General features: G+C 40.6%; 1 protein-coding gene and 1 long non-coding RNA gene across 2 annotated transcripts in view; one reads left to right on the top strand and one right to left on the bottom strand.

Annotated features, from left to right (window-relative positions):
* CAMK2B (calcium/calmodulin dependent protein kinase II beta) overlaps positions 1-18,462 on the top strand; it is a 281,298-nt gene that overhangs the window by 143,255 nt on the left and 119,581 nt on the right. The gene's annotated exons all lie outside the window — the stretch shown is intronic.
* Positions 7,459-17,388, bottom strand: LOC138149246 (uncharacterized). The gene is made up of 3 exons (XR_011165267.1): positions 17,102-17,388; positions 10,325-10,388; positions 7,459-9,698 (listed from the first exon to the last, which is right to left on the bottom strand). It is a non-coding gene; the product is annotated as an uncharacterized lncRNA (long non-coding RNA).

The following is an 18,462-nucleotide window of genomic DNA, read 5'->3' as shown; positions in this document are numbered from 1 at the left end:
TGTGTGTGTGTGTGTGTGTGTGTGTGTGTGTGTGTGTGTGTGTGTGTAGAGTTCCAATTCGAATGAGTCAGTCTCTAGGCTTAACACACATTTTGACCTATAATTTTCTTTTCTCAGATAGTTTAGGGTTAAGGATTTGGAAGATGCCACCAGGATTTTATTGACTCAAGTTTGATTTTGTAAGGGGAAATTATTTGTTTTGGAGCCAGGTCGTGTGTGTGTGTGTGCGCGCGCGCGCGTGTGCTTTGAGAAGGGAGTGATTACATTATTATCCCTGAAGCTAGCATCTTTTGACCCTTCCCCTGATCCATACCCTATACCAGCCAGGGTTCTCTCAACCCTCTGGACATAACACCCCGGTGAGAGGAGAACATGGTCAGAGATCGAGAAGGGCCCTTTCAAGCCAGAGGGTCTGGCTAGACAGGTCAGCTCTGAGAATCAGTAATTCTGAAATACTTGCAAGATGGTGGCAGCTCCAAGGTCCGAGTTGGCACTACTGCTGCTGCCTGGTGCTCCAGAGAGGAATGCTCCATTGCTGTACGACATTTCCACCAGTCCCAAACCTTGTCCTGGGAAGTTCTTAAGGATGACATTTCTTCACCCTTGTCTTGCTCTGTGTTTCCCAAGTGACTAGCCCAGCCAGACTGGCCTTGCTTTCTTTAGAGCTTTGCCCCTCAAAACCTGGACTAGGGGTCTATAAATAAGACCACGTGGCCCTAGTTGTCACTTTTGGCCAACTGAACCCCAACTTACCCTGACCTCACCTTCCAGGTTAGAGGCCCCAGCGGTGGAAATTCATGTCTTAACAATTATTGGGGGGTAATGAGGGGCAGAGCATGGCATTAGAATAGAATGTTATTGTTGGAAGGGACCTTAGAGATCATTCAGTTCAACTCTCTCATTTCATAGATGAGGAAATTGAGGCTTAGGGAGGGGAGATGACTTGCCCAAGGTCTCATAGCTGAATACTAGCAGTCAGAACTAGAGCCTAGTTCTCCTCAGTCATAACCATCATACTGACTCTCTAGTAGGACTTCCTCAGATTTTGAATAAGCATTTGAAAATGCCTTTATTCCCCCTCCTCCCAAAAAAATTCCCTTTGCTTTGAAATTGAGGAGCTTAAGGCCCTGAGGCCTTAAGACCTCTTGACCACTCCTCAGGGCTTTGGGGTTCCCTTTCATCCCAGCACTTCTGGTGATGTCTAAGGCCATATGAAGTGGGGTGTAGTTGGCCTCCCTTGGAGCCATGTATCACCAAACTTTAATCAGTTAACTAATGAATTATGAACCCTTTCTGGTTCCCCTTCTATCTGATTGCTTCTCTGTCTCCTTTGTTAGATTACTAGCTGTCTGTCAACCTAGTGAAGGTGGGCATCCTCCCAGGCTCTTGACTAGAATTTTCATCTGTAACCTGTTTAAATGTTCATTTTCTTAAAAGATTCACTTTATATCAATGTTGGTTCCCAATGCCACCCCCATCAATAACACTTCCCCCTCCCGCTTTTAACAAAGAAGTACAGTTAAGCAAACTAACCTGACACATGAACCAGATCTCGACATATTCTTTCTTGGTGACTTCATCAGCCCCCATCTCTCCCCAGATGGCATCCCAATAGTTCTATCCAACCCTAACTTTTCTCCTGAATGCCAGGCCTCAATCACCAACTACCTACTGGACACCTCCATCTGTGGGCCCCATTAACTTTTAAAGTTCAGCATTTCCCAAGTGGAGTTCATTATTGACACCCTATCCCCCCCCCAACCTACCGCTCCTCCACTCTCCCTTATTTTTTATTTTTTGCTTTTTGGAGGGGGGAGGGCAGTTGGGCTTAAGTGACTTGCTCAAGGTCACAGCGCTAGTAAGTGTTAAGTGTCTGAGGTCGGATTTGAACTCAGGTCCTCATGACTCCAGGGCTGGTACTGTATTCACAGCAATCTTCCTTATTTTGTAGGAATGTACAACTTTCCTTCTTATCACACTGGCACTCAAACTTGGAGTCATCTTTGAAACTTTTCTCTCTCTCATAACCCCAATTTTCTATCACTTGGCAAGTCTTGTCTGTTCTGTCTCCATAGCATCTCTCATATCCACCCCCTTCTTTCTACTCAGAGCCACTTTCCTAGTTGAGGTCTTTATCGTGTTTCATCTGGAGTATGCTGGTACCCTGTAGGTTCTCTCTGTTCCCAGACTTTTTCCTCTCCTATTAAACCTCTACACAGCTGCCAAATGAATATTCCTAAAACACAGGTCTAACCCCACCAATACTCTGCTCAACAGTCTTTCTTGGCTTCCTATTGACCCAAAGGATAAAATATAAACTGATCAACATGGCATGTAGAATCCCCCTCAATATACTTCCCTCCTACCTTTCCTCTGTTATTTTATGTCACTCCCCTTCAGGCCTCTTGTGTTCCAGCCAAACAGGCAGACACGAGTTGCCGTTTTCCATCATCCTATTTTTGTACCTTTCGTCCCTCAGTACATAGATTGCCTCAAGACTGAGCTCGAGCTCCTCCACCCAAGCAGAGCCTTTCCTGAGTCCACTCTCTCCTCTGACTGTTAGTGCTCCCTCCCACAAAATTAGCTTGTATTTGCTTCTCTGTGTCCCTGTGAAGTATATCCCCATAGCTATGGAACACAAGCTCCTTGAAGGCAGGAACTGTTTTGTTTTTGTCTTTGTATCCCCATCTAGCATCTAGCATAGTGCCTGGCATATAGTAGGTGCTTAATAAATGTTGAATTGAGTCTCATCAGTCTGCATTTGCACCCTAGTTAAGAATAGCACTGTCAGGATACCCATGTAGCTCACACCTCAGAGTTACTGAGCAATAAGAAACTCATAGACTTTGACATAGAAAGGAAACTCAAAGACAGGCCTGAAACAGTGGGGACCCTCTTCCTTTGGACACCTTATCTTTCCTCCAGTTTCAGCTGATGGTGAGACTCTACTTTCAGCAAGGATGAAACTCTGTACCTCTGTACCAATGCACTTAGGGTCATTACACTGATCCAGCCTCTATGCAAGCTGCATCAGCACATCCATGCTGCGCAAGGCATGGCCAGTGTTGGCAGAGGCCGTGGCCTGACCTTGAGCTGTAGGGACTGGCCACTGATTTTGGCAGAGAGGGTCTCCAGGAGATATTAACCTTTAGTTTATTTGGTCCTTCCTTTTCTCTGGTATTTTGAGATGGGATTAAGTCATCTGGAAGAGCAGAATACCTATATTAAGTGGAATGCTGAGGTTGTTCAGGAAACATCCCAATATAACTAATATTTAATCAATGCCTGCTCTCTGTCCCAAGTAATTTCCTAGATATGGGGCATCTCTTTGAACTTGTGAGTCAGAGCCACTTTCAGTAGTAGGAGGTAGTTAGTACTTCTACTGACCAGGATACCAGCTTGTTCCTGTTAGAAAAGCACATTTTCTGCCTAATTGGTGTGCATATTCTCTCCCCATACTGACCATTGGACAACGTGAGGGATATAATTGTGCGGCTTTAGGTTCTGGTGGGCTTTGGAGTTCAACCTTTGAACTTGAGGCTGAGGCTCTCTGGGACTTGATAGGATTTTGTGTAAAGCAGAGGTATATTAGAATTTGCAAGTCCTGGATAGAGGCTCCTTTGCCTTTTTCTTTTGTTTTCTTTTTTCTTTTACATGGGAAGGGAATGTGGGCAAAGATTTCATTCCCAATGATGCTGATCCCTTGGGTTTAAAGTTAGAACTTGTTACTCCTAATCCCAGGTCCCGTGAACCATTAATATAGATGCTTACAGTCATCATGTGAGAACTGAATGGGGCCTTAGAGATTATATTGTCTAAACCCTGCATTGTACAGACAAGGAAACTGAGACCCAGAAAGGTGAAAGTACTTGCTAGAGGTCACACAGTGAGTTAGCTGGCAGTACTAGAATGGTCCCCAGATCTCCAAGGGGTTCTTTCACTACGCTATGATCAGGTTCCCATGACTTTGATTAATAGCAGATTAGATCTAGTTTGGATATGAGAGGAGAATGGAAGAAAGACAGTTGCCATGACCAGTATGGGTTCTCTTCACTGGGGAGCCATTTAGCTTTTATAGTGCCCCATTCATCTTTTATCATCTTCTGAATTATAGTGCTTTCTGTAACCTTCAGGACTGATGATGGACCAACTCTTCTGGACCAACTCTTAGTTTATGCTTATGATCTTTGACAATATCAAACCTGTGTGTTATGCAGCCTTAGCATGGTTATGACAACTATATGCTGACCTGGATATATTCACTTTCAACCTCTAGCTGCCCTGACTCAGGTGATCAGTACCTCTTTTGTCTGGTCTAATGACCCTATTCCACATAATCTTGTTCAGATGCCTGGTGATAGTGTGGAAGTGACTCAGGACACTCAAAGGCAAAGTCAGTGGAACTTAAGCTCTGATAGGCTCTAGGAGGCTATAAATTCAAGGACTAGTGATAGACTGTGACTACTTTCCAAGAGCTTGCCTTGTTAAAGACCCAGAGACTTCTTGTTAGTGGGCTGGACACCCGGTGATGAATCTTTTAGTTATGGCAGTCTAGGAAAAAAGAAAAATACAAAATGGTTCTCAGTTCTGAGGGACCCCCTGATGCTTTTGCAGTGCTGTTTGCACAGTGGCAGAAGAGGGACAGAGGGCTCTTAAGAATCACACTTTTTTTTAAGTCTACTTGTAAACTGATCTACCTATTGCTTGTATGATGTGTTGACATTCTATAGGCATTTTTTTTGTTTTGGCTTAGACCTGTGATTTCAATGATATGAGGAACTCTTGGTATGGAAAACTTCTTCCATTAGTGTAGATTAGAGAGTAATCTGTAATTTAATACTCTTGTAGTGTTGCCTGGGGCACCGAGAAGTTAAAATTTTTGATTCGTCCATGGTTGTACAGCCAGCCAGTATATGTCAGAGGCAGAATTTGAATAAGTCTTTCTCTATTCAAGGCCAGTCTTCTATCTGTGACACCATACTGTCTGTCAGGGAAACTGAATAATATTAACATTAATATTTTCACTAAAAAATGAAACTGGAAAGCAAAAGGACATTGTGGCTAAAAGAAAGAAGGATTTAGAGAAAACAAAAGAGTGGCTTTTTTGTGCTTCCAAAACCAACAAGAAACATAATGGGAAAATTGGCTATTTTGTATTGCAGTGCTGTTTATGAACATTTGTTGAAAGACCACCATGAAAATAATTGTAACACCTGTTGTAGAGAATGAGTAGGTAACAAGACATTCTATGAAGAACTTGATAAAATCTTCCAAATTAAATCAACATATATTAAGTTCCTGATAGAGATGGGCATATAAAGAATGCTAGAAAAATGTCTTTTAGGATTAAGAAATACAGGCAGCCAAAGACTTGTAGACTGTAGAGAATCTTCCTGCCTATGTATCTTGAATATTTCTTCAAGAAGAGATTTGGGAATTGCATGGGCAGGGTGACCACCAAGTAATATCACATATAATGAAACTCATTATATTCTAACAGACAGAAAAACAAGAGGTTGCAAATGAAGTAGTTTCCAAATCAGCTGACCAAATACATATAACTACACCATTCACTTTTTTGAGAAAAGACAAATATCACTAGAAAACTGGAAGAATAAAAATGAGAAGATAATTCTGCCTGACTGTTTAAACAAACTTTATGATGCCCCCTAAGTGTAAATTCGATAAAAGAACAGACACTGACAGATGTCACCATTTACTAAGCAGCTTAATCCTGAAGAATTAAAACACTTGCCACAATGAGAACAAAAGAGCCTAGAAACCACCTCAGTTAATGGATAATAGACTTTATCTTACCATTTTAGATTGCAGAGTCATTTGTAAAATCCAGGGAAGAATGAAGATGACTATTATATGAAGAAATTTTGCTTTATAAGACAGCAAAGAGCTGTAGAGGGGAGAAAAAAAACAAGTTTATAGAAAGTATGATGAGACATTCAATAAAGCTAGATCATCCTGGGAGCTTTTGAGGATGAAACTGAAAGGGGGAAAAACAGAGATTAAAGATGGACAAAATTTGTAAAGATTTCTGTGGTATCGTCACTAGAAGGCTCAACTTGAAAAGAGGAAGACCTAGGTTCCAGTCATGCCTTTGATACTTAACAGCCATATGAACTTCACGAAGTTACTTAACTCCTTTTAGCCCCACCCTCCCCTTCTATAGAAGATGAAGAAATCCTATCTCACAGGATTTTTGCAAGGATCAAATGTGATATGTATGTCAAGAACTTTGCAAGCCTTAAGGGGCTATATAAATATGTGTTGTGATGATTGTTATTCTCCACAAGTGACATCAGAGCCATCACATTGGACTCTTCACCTTCCTGTTTCGAGGTGTACTGTATGAAGATTTATGAATTATCATGGGATGATAGCTTTAGAGCTAGAAGGGATATTAGGAGTCATCCATTCCAAACCTTCTCATTTTACTTATCCGCTCAGATGAGGAGCTGGGACACAGAGAGGTTAATTGACTTGTTCAAGGTCACACAGGTAGTAAGCATCTGAGTTAGGATTTGAACCCAACACTCCAAATCCAGCATCATTACTACATTGCCTGGTGGAGGCACTAAAGGCACTAAGAGGCACTAAAGAAGAAAAAGATAGGAAGAACAACAGGACTGTCACTAGGTATGAGCAAAGGAGGTCCATGTTTGGAGGCAGTACAATTTTGAGGGCATTAAAAGATCAGTTCTCAAGATAACTTTAAAAAGGAGATCATATCAAATGCCTGCAAAAATTATATTTTTTACTTATTAATTTTTATATTTTTACTTATTATTTACTTTAAGAGGCAATCTATGGGTAATTTACACATTATTTGACCATGATTTGTGCACATAATTGAAGTTATCCTTGATGAAGGTAGAGAAAGGAACAGGCAGATTTTTGCAAACATTTTTCTCTAGCAGATTACAATCTTTATTATCACATAAAAGGACTAAAAGGTATAGGAAGTACAAGATTTCATTTATGCTTTCATTTGTTGACTCTAATAAAGTATTTGTTTCAGTAGTTCAAGATGCTACCTCATGGCTCTTCTCCAACAAAATGTCTCCCATACATATGTTAACAATACAAGATTCCTTGAAAGATGCTACAACAGAGATAGCTTTGTTCCACAGCCCTCTGATATCAAGAGATACCATAAAATGGAGCTAATTGCTCACCATAGGTGTTTTCCACTGTCATAGAAGATGTCCTGTGTAAAGTTCAGATGGCAGTGTGATTCTCAATAGGTGGAGAAGTTCTCTAGATTCTCTCTTTTACGGATTGCATTAAGCCTCCTAAATGTGATCTATAATCATTCAAAAGAGTTTGCCCAGTTATCCACATGGGATTGTGTGGGACAAGATGACCCTTGCCCAAAATAAAATAAGCAGAGATATCTCCAAGTAGAGACAGGAAGGATTTATTTAATTATTTCTTATTGCAAGAAGGACAGTCTCGCTACTAGAGGCAATCTAGTAGGAGAGGCAAAATAAAAAATACAAAATTGGTTATATACCCAAAAGATCACCCCTTTCCCCCCTCCTTTGTTCTGTTCCTGTTAATTAGGAACTGAGGCACACAATCTTAGCCACAAAAATCTGCTGGTGTTTGCAGATGAAATGTCAGTAACATCAAAAAGAAGAAGGTACATGTCTAGTGGACATGGAAACAGACAAAATATGTCATCAATATCAACTTAGATATGAAAGCAGAAGATAAATGTTCTAACAATATCAATATAGATATGTAAGCAGACAATATTTTATGAATCATGGGGATTTTAGGACATGGTGACCTGCCTGGAGTTCTGCAACAGGAGTTCCAATTTTATATTTGTACAGGTCAGATGGTGGTCAGTGGAAACAAGTCTGGCACATTTGGGCCTGTGGTTAAATGTGCAGGGTCTGTGCTTTCCCTTCTATGCTTAGCTAAGCTTAGCAAAAACTTCAACTTATGACCAGGGAAGTAAGGCAAGGGTCCCAGGTTCCCAGCTCAGGTTCCTAAGTCTTTGGTACTTTATTACAAGGCTGTTCAGATTTCTGGAATGTTACCTGAGAAGTTTTCACTTTTATTCTATTCAACACTTATACTTTTCTTTCACCCTTTGAAAACTTCCCACCATTCTTCAACTTCTTCATCCCACTCCAGACTCACATGATAAACTTCTCTGTCTTCCTGGCTCACAGGTTCCCAGTCTTGGTTTCTGAGGATCAATAATCTGCCTGTACTGCCTTCTAGTTTTATCTTTTTAGGGAATGAATCCCATATCATCTTAGTTATTAGCTGTACCACACAAGGTAAGCAGACTGGGAAGAGTATTATTCTACTAAGGGCTATCAATAAAAACCACAAAGCTTGTATCCACCAACTGCCATTAAAGTAAGACCACCAGGATGTATTAAAGGGACTGGACCAAGTTTGGACAGGTACATAAGCAATCTTCCTTACATTCTTGGTTATTTCTTTTACCACTTCACCATTGTCATCAGTTTTCACACAACAGGTTGATAGATTCAATTTCCCACACACCCCACATTCCACAGTGAGCAAATAACCTAGGACCAATCTCTGTTGAAGGACCGCCTCTCGGGTTTGGGTAGCCTGATCTGCTAGCAAATCCAAGGCTTTTGCAGTTTGATTGGTAATTATTTCTACTACTGCCTGAAGTCTAATTAGCTGGTTGAGGATATAGATCAGAGTCCTACATCCTGAGCCCAAGTTGCTGGTCCATAGGTTTGGATAATTCTTTCAGGGGGCCATGTGTCACCCCAACCATTGGCATTACCTGTGTTAGGGTAGTGTCTCTCTGTTCCCTGCTGCTTCAGGGAATATTCCCCCTTTTCCTCATTTAGTACTTTCCACTGATGCTTTTCTGTTAATCTCCAAAAACCAGTCCCATTATGGATTAAAGAGAGGTTACTTAAAAACCACTCAGGTCTCAAGGGTACCTGCCCCCAGGGCCATTGCTCAAGCTGGGGTCCCCCACAAATCCAATAATTTGTCACATTAAAGGTCTGGGCTACAATTTCCATCACATGTTCAAACTTATTTCTTCCTGCCATTGGGAATATTGATACAATAGGAATAATAGGGGCGGCCAGGTAGCACAGCGAGTAAGAGCACCGGCTCCAGTGTCAGGATGACCTGGGGATTGAATCCGGGCTCAGACACTTAGCACCCACCCAGAAACACCTGGCTGTGTAACCTTGAGCAAGTTACTTAACCCCGATTGCTTTAAAAAAAACCAATAGGAATAATAACATATGACAAAAAGTAAACTAAGGAAATCCCCATGGTATTACACTATTATTACAGCTAAAATGATTACATAGTGGTTCAGAGTAAATACAAACAAAAAGACCAAGTGCAAAAATTATTGAAAACAACAAAGGAACAAGCACACTCATAGCAATCAAAATTCTCACACAAAGGGGCAAAGGCTCAGAGTCCATTTGGCCTCACTGTAGAAAATTGGCTCTGGAAGCATAGCTTCAGGTCTTCCCCAGGGTTAACTGGTTCAACTGTCCATTCAGCAGGAGCTCCACAGGTCCTTTCACTTGTGTGTGGTGGGTCCACCGCTGCTCCTGGGTCCAGACAGTGGTGTCAAGGGGCAGCAAGACCTGGAAAGGTCAAGTTCTCAAGTTGTCCTCCCAGCTGCTTCCCCAGATTCTTTCTCTTTTGCCTTCCTTGGAATCAAGTTAAATTACCATTTTTACAGAATAAAAATTATAATCTTAATCAATTATCATAATCACACCTATTCCTTTTATATCCTGCATCAATTCATTATTAATTCCTCCACCAGGAGTAAAATTTTCATTAAGGACTTTACATTGGGCTAGCCATTAGAACAATATTTACTTAATAAATCACAAACTATCCTACTCTTAACATTATCTAGTTAGAACAAAGCTGGAGCTAAAGAACAAACTAATATTCCCACAAACTAGAGGAAAACTAGTCCCTTACCTATACAGGGGCACCTCTACTAAATAAATCCTAAGCCTAATAGTTCTCTACTTATAGTAACTTTTGATGCTCCAGAATCAAGTATTTAGTAGATTTGTCAATATGTTTTCAAATCTTTTGATTATTGAAGCTTGTCACCAAGAATAGGGACAAAAGTATAATAAGGGAACCATATTTCCCTAACTTTAGAATGTCAGTTCCAGGTAAGATGTATACCAAGCTGCAATCTGCATAGAGCCAAGCTTGAGATCTGCCAGGTGCTTGTGGGTTAATCGAGTCAGGAGAATCCTACCTCAGTTCATACAGAGCAGTTTTCCCCCCAATCTTCCTTTGCACTTCATACCTGTATCTTACAGGGTCTGGCACCATGGATTGGTGGCTTGGGTAGCTTTTCTTAATATTTATACCTGAAATTAGACTCAAAGAAACAGTCAATTAATAGTCCCATCAAATCTTAAGTAACAATTTCTAACAATCAACTTAAATATATGCTTCCAATCTCACCTTGATTAAGGAACATCTTTAATTCTTATTCATAAAGAAACCAAATCTTCCATCACAGGATTATAACTGATTGTTCTAACAGATTTGTATCTACTTCCCAAATTTATCTTTTTATGACTATGCTTAATCTGAGCTCACACTAAAATTTTCTTTTCTCTCAACTAAAAATGTCTCTGATTTAATCCCAACAATTCAATCAATTGTATTAATACCCAATTGTTCTTTCATCACTTTGAAATGCCCAGTGACTCCATTCCACACAAATACACAAATATACCTTACTACTGTCATTTTGAAATCCCAGCCTTAATCTATGGGATAATGGTCCATCATTACATTTGTATCTTTATTTGACTTATTAACTAACATCTCTCTTCTTAAAATGCTTCCTCACACCGTAGGGTATCCCATGCAACTATCTAGAGACAGAAGGGTCTAGAGGACCCTTCTCTTTTCTTTTCAAATCTTTTTATCTACCTTCCCCTATTCTATTAACATCATTATATTCTATTAACATATTTTATAGTGTACTCTGCAAAGTTGGGGGAGGGTGTCTTTTTATATCTCACTTTTTGGGACAAGGCTTATTCTTGATACTTTTGCAGAGGTTCATATAATATATGATTATATATAATATATGATTATATATAATATCAATCATATAATAAATATAATTCATATATAATATCACAAACTGATGAATTATATATCTAATTATTCTCATAACATTCAGAAAGAATAACCTTAAGGCAGAAATATTTCAAACATTTCCCTGAACTTCACTTTTCACCAGAAGTCTTTTGCCCTAACAAGGGGTAGAATCTCCTTCCTTAGACTTCAACTGGCTATGGTGGGGACAGGTTCTTTCTCACTGTGAGCCTCTTTCAACTCTTAAGGCTCCATTTAGTTCTTGGAGCAGCTCATAGTGATGGCAACCCCAGATCTGGATGGTGAAATATTCTCCATCCATTAGCTTCTTTTTGTCATCAGTAGAGACCTTATTGGACAAAGCATTCATATACAGTATGGTCTCAAAACCTTTTTACCTTACCATAAATTTAATCCTATTAAATTATATCTCAAAAGATTTTGCCAGGACTCACATATCTAAGGGGATTCCCCATTTTAACATCTTCCCTTTCACAGATTTTATATATATATTTGAATATTTGATTTTAAAACTTTCAATTCCAGATTCATTCCCTTCCCCCCCCCACCCCCCCCACTGGGGGGACAAGCAGTTTGGTATAGGTTGTACATGTGCGGCTAATGCAAAACAATAACATAGTAGATGTATTGTAAAAGACTGACTATTTTTCCCTCTCTCCTGTCCCACCTCCCACTTGTTCTATTCTCTACTTTGATCCTGTCCCTTTTCAAAAGTGGGTGCTTCCAACTTCCCTCCCCCCCAGCCTGCCCTCCCTTCCATCATCCCCCCTCACATCCCCTTACCCCCTATTCTCCTGGAGGGTGAGATCCCCTATTTAGTGTGTATTTCCCTCCCTTCTCAAGCCAGATTCAATAGGAATAAGGTTGACCTATTCCCTTTTGCCTTCCTATTCTTCCCCTCCATTGTAACCATTTTCCCTTGCCTCTTCTGTATGAGATAGTTTGCCCCACTCTGTCTCTCCCCATCTCCTCTCATTTTATTCCTCAGACCTCTTAATTTCACCTTTTAAGTATCATCCCTTCCTGTTAAATTGGTCCCGTGCCCTCTATCTATGTATACCTGTAAACGTATATACACACATTCACATATGTATTCACATGCCCACATACCCTCATATAAAGACATATATATATATATATATATATATATATAATTTCTAATCCCTTCAACTACTGAGAAAAGTTTCATAGGTTACAATTATTGTTTTTCCATGTGGGAGTGTTAATAGTTCAACTTTGGCCAGGTGGCTCAGTGAGCAAGAGCACTGGCTCCAGTGCCGGGACGACCCGGATCAAATCCGGGCCCAGACACCCAGCACCACACCCAGAAACAACAACTGGCCATGCAACCCTGAACAAGCCACTCAACCCCGATTGCTTAAAAAAAAAAATAGTTCAACTTTGATAAGTTCCTTATGATTTCTTTTCCCTGTTTACCTTCTCATGCTTCTCTTGCTTCTTGTATCTGAATGTCAAATTTTCTATTCAACTCTGGTTTTTTCAGCAAGAATGCTTGAAAGTCCTGTATTCCACTGAATGACCATATTTTCCCCTGAAACATGATACTCAGTTTTGCTGGGTAGGTGACTCTTGGTTTTAATCCCAGCTCCCTTGACCTCCGGAATATCATATTCCAGGCCCTTCGATCCCTCAGTGTAGAAGCTGCCAGATCCTGGGTTATCCTGATTGTATTTCCACAATATTCAAATTGTTTCTTCCTGGCCGCTTGTAATATTCTCTCCTTAATCTGGGAATTTTGGAACCTGGCTATAATATTCCTAGGAGTTTTCTTTTTGGGATCTTTTTCAGCATGTGATCGGTGGATTCTTTCAACCTCTATTTTGCCCTCTGGTACTAAAATATCAGGGCAGTTTTCTTTGAGAACTTCCTGGAGGATGCTTTCCAGGCTCTTACTTTGGTCATAGCTCTCAGGCAGTCCAATAATTTTTAAATTATCTCTCCTGGATCTATTTTCCAGGTCAGTGGTTTTTCCCATGAGATATTTCACATTGCCTTCTATTCTTTCATTTGTTTGGATCTGTTTAACAGCATCTTGATTTCTCATAAAGTCATTAGCTTCCATTTGCTCCAATCTAATTCTGAAGCAATGATTCTCCTCAGTGAGCTTTTGAGATTCTTTTTCCATCTGGCAAGTTCGACTTTTTAAGGCATTCTTCTCCTCATTGCCTTTTTGAGCCTCCTTTGCCATTTGAGTCAGTCTGTTTTTTAAGGTATTATTTTCTTCAGTCAGGCTGTTGACTCTCATTTCATAATTTTGTTGCATTGTTCTCATTTCTCTTCCCAATTTTTCTTCCACTTCTCTTATCTGCTTCTTAAGGTCCTCTATGGCCTGTAACCAGCTTGTATTTTCCTTTGAAGCTTTTGGTGCAGGAGTTCTGACTTCACTGTTTTCCTCCTGTTCCATGCCTTGCTCCTTCTTATCCCCAAAATAGGAGTGTAATGTTGGAATCTTCTGTCTGCTTTGTTTCCTTTGCCTGCTCATTTTGCCACTCAATTACTTGACTTTTGGGCTTTTTGCCACAGTAGGACTCTGCCACCAGACAGGGGAGTTTTCATCCCAAACGCTGGGGTTTTCTCAGCTGCCGGAGGTATTAGATGGGTGCCCTCTCTGAGGTCTCCACACGCTCTGGCAAGCTGGACACACATCCCAGGACCTCCACCCTAGACTGCAATCCAGATCCAAGCAGGTTAAAGCAAGAGCGATTACCCCTCAGACTGGTGCTTGGTCCCCCTACACTCTGCAGGCCAGGAGCTGAAGCCGCCATGTGGCACTGGCAGGCTGTGCTGGCGTCTCAGCGGTTTCTCGCTCTGGGGGTAAAAGCCACTTCCTGGGTCCCAAAGTCCAGACTGCACTGGCCTCTCACCTTGTCCTTCGCTTCTATGTATTGATAAATCTGGAAACGGCCACAGCTGCTGCTGATCTGGAGTCCCTCTGGCTGGCAGCTGGTCAGGCCCGCCCTGAGGCTAAAGCTTTGGCATGGGGCTGGGCTCGGCTTCCAGATCGCTGCGCTGGCTGATTCCTGCCGGCCTGCTGGGCTGTCCTCAGCGGGAGGTTAGCTTCTCTGTGTCATTTTGTGGGTTCTGCAGCTCCAATGTTTGTTTAGAGTCCCCTTTTTACATGGATTGGGGAGGGTGGAAGCCGGAGCCGTGGGAAGGTCGTGCTTCTACTCTGCCATCTTGGCTCCGCCCCCTAGTCTCCCCTTTCACAGATTTTAAACTTGTCTTGGTATAGAAACCAGTTGTTAGAAATCATCTTAGATTTTTTTGTACACAGACTTGCCACTTCTCCTCAAGTCAGGCTTATTGTTTAGGAGCTTCATAACTTAAAAGAGCTCCCTTCCTAGGGCTGATGACCTTGCCCCTTAAACCCCTTTTTTCATACACATAAACAATTTCAAATTTTACATAATTTACAAGAGGATTCACAGCGTCTTTTCTCAACATAGTTACCAATAATTATTTTTCACAAACATACTTTTATAAACATTTGATTTATACAATAGCTTCCAGATAACTTGATTAACAATTTCATATTTCATAAATGATAACAAAACAATCTCAATTGAAAACCCTCTCTTTAAAACAAAGACAAACTTAAAAATGTATAATTTCTCAAATTACAATATACATGATCAAAATGCTCTATTATTTTTCCTGTTCCTTTTGTAGTGTATTTCTAATTTAGCAGCATCAATAATATAAGAGAAACTGCTTCTCCCATAACACAAATAATGCAATTGTTTACCAAATTTCATAAGAATTCCCAGGAATATCATAAACACATATCCAATACCTAAAATTTAAACTTTGAAACCAAGATCAAATAATTACCAATTTGGTGATCTTAATTTAGTTATTTCCAAATTACTTTGCACAAAAAAAATCCCATAACCATTAGCATAAACTTCACACTCAAAAGAAAGTTTTTCATTAGATTATCAAACATAATACAGTTAACTTTTGCCTTTCCGGTTCTCACCGAAACACACATTTTATTTAATACATGCCCTCTGAGTGAGCACTGCACAAGCCAAAGCCAAAACACCTTTATAATTATATTAATTCTAAACAAATCCCTAGGATGTGGATTCCACCACAGTCCTTATAAAACATTCTGAGGGTTTTTTTTTCATACATTGAATCAATTCCTTAATGCCAAATAACAATATAAACCCCCTTTTAATCATATTAATGTACATTTCTAAATCCCAATACCCCTGGCCCTTAAAATGGAAGTATTATCCATAAATCTATATGTTTTCTTAATATTTTAATTCCCCATTTACATTCATATCTTCCCAAGGAAGTTTACAAGAAGTTTGCTTTTCCCTTATTTAATCAAATCATTTTAAAATATAGTGGGCCACAATTCTAACTGCTTTATTTGATTGTAACAATAATCACAAATTACAATAATCTATATTTTCTACCATAATTGGTTCCCATCTTAAATTCAATAGCAATAACCACCCAATTTCAGCCTTTCCACAAAAACTTCCTTGAACCCTCTCAACATGCTTAAACCATCTGATACTAACACAAGGGTCCCCCAGGGTCGGGGGGGGGGGATACTCCCCAGCTCACCCTTATCTATTCCCAAACAGAAACTTTCCCTAACATTCACATTTTCACTCAAGCCTTTATTTCTCTTTCCCAATCTTTCAGACCTATTGCTTAGACTACCTACATCCCTTTACATTCCAAAATAATCATACTCCAAATTTCGTGCTACTCTATGCACCTTAGAACTAGAGGGAGTTAAATGCCTAACAATTTGCATTCCAGGAGAGCCATATTTCATCCTCCTCTGTGCCCCTCCTTTTCTGAGAGGCTTATAAGAAGTTTCAAACTGAAAGACTTTTGTACCACCCTGGCCCTTATGCTCATTTATATTCCCAATACTTTAAAACAGGACAGGGGAATGCTCCCTTTCAAATATCTCTTTTTCTTCCAAATTTTCAATTTTGCTCCCACCTTTCCTGTTAGTAACTAACCCTCAACGTATCTCAGATTCTTATGATTTAAAGGTTTTCTCTTTTTTCTCAATATCTTTTTAGTAAATTTTACTCTCTCTGAAGGATCCTCAATCTAGGACTTCTTTACTTTCTTTCCCTTAATAAGCTGCCCATTCTGATCCCCTGGTTACATTCCATTATTCAAAAACTTTGCTTTGGGTGAGGCAAAGAATGGTTAAATGCTGGTAGGCCGCAGCCCATCCTTGATCTGAGGGGGAAAGATTTCCCTCCTTTTTCTTATCTTTTTCTCTCTCCAGGCTTCAAATCTGTCCAGGACTTAGAACATAGAAAGAGCAAAAGAAGGTTTTCTACACTATTAATCTAAACAGCAAATATTTCTGATTTTCTCTTTTTTCCCCCCCTCCCTCTCCCCCCAAGGGGGAGAGAAAGAGGAAGTTCCATTTCAAACACAAACTGTCAGACATATAGACACAGTCTCTGCAGACACAGATACACACCCTGCATAGAGACACTTACTTTACACAGAACAGTATGAGACAAACATTTAAGCCAACCCCACTTAATCTATACATTTGCTTTGAATGGCATTCCACCCCACATATAGCAGCAATATTGTATCAATTTTCCTTTATCTTGATTTCTACACCTAGGTGAGTTATCCTAATTTTGGAGCTCGTTTCCTAATGGACTTGCTACCGGTATAGTTAGTTTCTGCTCCACCACACCAGATTTTGATTGTGCTTTTCCTATCTTTAATGGAAGTCATTGTGGAGCTTCCCAGGCCCATAGCCTAACAAATAGTGGGAGGGTGGGCACTCCTTGCCCTCTCCCCCTCCTCTGGAAGGAGTCACCTGCCTTTAGTCACCTGTGGAAACTTGCTTAAGGCATCCCTTCCTCAGGGTGGTTCAATCCATATGACCCCACCCCAGAGGACCCTTGTTTTGGCTCACCTTCAGGAGAAACGCACTTCTCTTTCATAAATGTTCTCCCACATTGGCCGGCCAGAGTTTTTTTCAGTTGCACAATTGGAGCCTTATCCTCATTCCTGTCTCCCTGAGTTTTCTCTGCTGTCCTGGGTCTATCACCCTCCACGACAGGAGTCTCTCTCCTCAAGTCAAGGACTACCAGGAAATCTCTGGACAGGTGCTTGTTCTTGACTTGCAATGAGAGAGTCCAGCCACTGGATGGTGCTAGATCCTGGGCGGGCCCCCAAGAACTGTATGGGACAAGATGACCCTTGCTCAAAATAAAATAAGCAGAGATGTCTCCAAGCAGAGACAGGAAGGATTTATTTAATTATTTCTTCTTGCAAGAGGGGCAGTCTCTCTACTAGAGGCAATCTTGTAGGAGAGGCAAAATAAAAAATACAATTGGTTATATACCCAAAAGATCACCCCTTTCCCCCCTCCCTTGTTCTGTCCTGTTCCTGTTAATTAGGAACTGAGGCACACAATCTTAGCCACAAAAATCTGCTGGTGTTTGCAGATGAAATGTCAGTAATATCAAAAAGAAGAGGGGCGGCCAGGTAGCACAGCGAGTAAGAGCACTGGCTCCAGTGTCAGGATGACCTGGAGATCCAATCCCAGGCTCAGACACTTAGCACCCACCCAGAAACACCTGGCCATGTAACCTTGAGCAAGTTACTTAACCCCAATTGCTTAGGGGAGGCCAGGTGGCTCAGCGAGTAAGAGCACCGGCTCCAGTGTCGGGATGACCTGGGGATCAAATACGGGCTCAGATACTTAGCACCACACCCAGAAATAACTGTCCGTGTAACCTTAAGCAAGTTACTTAGCCTTGATTGCTTAAATAAAAAAAGGTACATGTCTAGTGGACATGGAAACAGACAAAATATGTCATCAATATCAACTTAGATATGAAAGCAGAAGACAAATGTTCTAACAATATCAATATAGATATGTAAGCAGACAATATTTTATGAATCATGGGGATTTTAGGACATGGTGACCTGCCCGGAGTTCTGCAACAGGAGTTCCAATTTTATATTTGTACAGGTCAGATGGTGGTCAGTGGAAACAAGTCTGGCACATTTGGGCCTATGGTTAAATGTGCAGGGTCTGTGCTTTCCCTCCTATGCTTAGCTAAGCTTAGCAAAAACTTCAACTTATGACCAGGGAAGTAAGGCAAGGGTCCCAGGTTCCCAGCTCAGGTTTCTAAGTCTTTGGTACTTTATTACAAGGCTGTTCAGATTTCTGGAATGTTACCTGAGAAGTTTTCACTTTTATTCCATTCAGGACAAACCAAATGGATGAAGAATGCCTATTGTTCAGACCATGCTATGCAGTTGGGT

This window comes from Petaurus breviceps, unplaced genomic scaffold, assembly GCF_028583685.1.
Source record: "Petaurus breviceps papuanus isolate PSGF00001 unplaced genomic scaffold, PetGlider_PUasm1.0 90845, whole genome shotgun sequence".
NCBI lineage: Eukaryota > Metazoa > Chordata > Mammalia > Diprotodontia > Petauridae > Petaurus > Petaurus breviceps.
The sequence above is the reverse complement of the archived record's forward strand: the minus strand, read 5'-3'. Positions and strand labels throughout refer to the sequence as shown.